Here is a 2,395-nt window from a genome sequence, read left to right on the forward strand (position 1 = left end):
TCCTCCTCTCATCTCTCACTGTTAACCTCTCTCATCTATAGTGTCTGTGGACCACATCAACAGTTAACAATGGAGCATGTCCAAATCAGCCCTTCTTTTCATTGCTGCATTTCCCGTACTTCCACTCCAAAGGGAATCCGGGTGATTACTGACATGAACACTCCAAGCTTGGACTCCGTTTAACTTTCATTCCTAGAAGGGGGCTTTCTCTGCTAGACAAAGACTTTCCTCCTTTAATGAAACATATAAGGACATGAAAGGAGTACACTTTTTAAAAGCCCTTAGACATAAACAAACACCTGGAAGAAGAGAGTCCCTGAGCCTCGGGGATCAGAACCATCCTCTTGGACTCTCCAAGGTCAACTGGCATAGCAGAGTTCACAAGGACAATGCTCTGTGTTCCAATTTAACAGCTGGAACCTTAAGTGCTCATAAGTAGCATATTATGTGAAAATATTTGTCTCTTTCCATCCGGAGAGAATAAAAGCGATGGAAACTAAAAAACACATGGAAACAGACCAGTAGATGCAGGGACCATGGAAACATTCGTCTCCATTATCTTGAGTGTAGGATGGTTTCCTGACACCAACGCCAACACCTCAGAAAATGCCCACCCTAGAAGGTGCTTACATAAATTATACATTATGCAAATTACTATGCAAGCGGGATTAGAATGTACAACAGAACTCAAAATTATAAGGCTTATTGGTTAGATAGAGACTGGTGATACCACCAAGTTTATAACCCTTAGTGACCCATAAGAACTGGAATTAAACTCGCCCCATATTAGAAAAACTAACAATTTAAGATCCTTAAGTAAGAAGGGCTCCCAAAAAAGGAGGGCTAGAAATGGGAACACATGGAGGAACTGGCATAAGTGACAGCAGGTACATTAAGAAGAGGTTAGAAATGGATGAGTGGAAATAAACAGTGCACATTTAAAAAAATAAACTGATGATCCGCTCTGCAAGACTTGATGTAATCACAAGGAGTGGTTTTCACAATGTTTTAAATGGTTAATTTTATATTATATATTTCACCACAGTGGTATTGACTCCAAGGTAGTGAGGTATTTTGGGATTTTTTTTGTTTTTATCAACTACTCACTTCATGTTCCACAAAGCATCCATTTTAAAGAAATCATGAACTAACTGTATATATTTGAATGAAAACATGGAAATGAGAGGGAACACGGAGCTGAGACCCAAAGCCAATCTGCAGACAATTGGACAACAGCCTTACATAAGAGTCACAAGGAAGAGTTGATCCAATCAGGGTGGAGTATAGCACCAAAGAAACATCCAACTTTCCTCTAGTTCTTTAGTACTTCCTTCCCCTCCACCCCACCACTATCATGGTCCCAATTCTACATTACAAATCCGGCTAGACCAGAGGACATACACGGGTACAGACCAGAGGATGTACACTGGAAATACAGGGAATCCAGGACAGATAAACCCTCCAGCACCAATAATGAGAGTAGAGATACCAGGAGGGGAAGGGTGGAGAAAGGGGCAACTGATCACAATGATCTACATATAACCCCCTCCCTGGTGGACGGACAACAGAAAGTGGATGAAGGGAGACATTGGACAGTCTAAGACGTGGAAAAAGACAAAGCTGTAATCTTAATGGGAGCATATTGTCTCAACTTTCTCCCTATGAGCAATGAATAGGTTTGAAAATACAGCCTTTCAAGTAGCCCAGAGCTTAACTCAACGGAGCTGCTTCCTGTGTGCAGAGAAAATATAGGTAGCTGTAATTTCCAGAATCATGAAGACAAAGAGTTGCACATGTAATTATTTGAGAGGCTGATCAAATTGCAGGGAGATTCTCAAGAGCAAAACTGCGATAGATGCTTTGGTGAAGATAATTTTGTCGTCAAGCATAATTGGAGACCACTGGGTTCTTGTGAAACAAGATAAATTTTCACTAGTATTATTGAACCCAAGAAGGGTATGTGTATCTTTGCTAAAAAATAACCGAGGTCTATAGATGTCTTGAAGCTAATCATCTTCAACTAACAATTACAACAAAAATTCCTATCTGAATGGCAGAAGATTAATCACAGACAGGAAGTCAATAACATAAGTCTTACTGATTCTACCATCTTTTTGATGATAGAACAGGCATCAACATGCTTAGCTGGTCTGGTTTTCAGTGTGGTTCAATATTTGAACATACCACTGTTGCTTTTCATAATTTCTTAAGAATAAGTTTACAAACTTCATGCTCAAAATATTCAACAGGACTTCAGTGTAAAGAAAATAACCCAGGTGGGTTGAAGGTTGCATGCCAGATGTAATCACAAGGAAACCCTTTTTCAAAATAGGAATCTTAGAATTTCTGTCCCAGTTTTTAATGGTTCAGGATCATAATGAGCACTGGCCCTTTG

The 2,395-nt window shown here is 39.8% G+C and overlaps 1 pseudogene; it reads right to left on the reverse strand.

The window, feature by feature from the left end:
* Positions 1–496: 496 nt before the first annotated feature.
* Positions 497–2,395, reverse strand: part of LOC101645585 — a 3,060-nt pseudogene continuing 1,161 nt past the window's right edge.

This window comes from Echinops telfairi, unplaced genomic scaffold, assembly GCF_000313985.2.
Source record: "Echinops telfairi isolate 266 unplaced genomic scaffold, ASM31398v2 ScPeMD7_30;HRSCAF=105, whole genome shotgun sequence".
Lineage (NCBI taxonomy): Eukaryota > Metazoa > Chordata > Mammalia > Afrosoricida > Tenrecidae > Echinops > Echinops telfairi.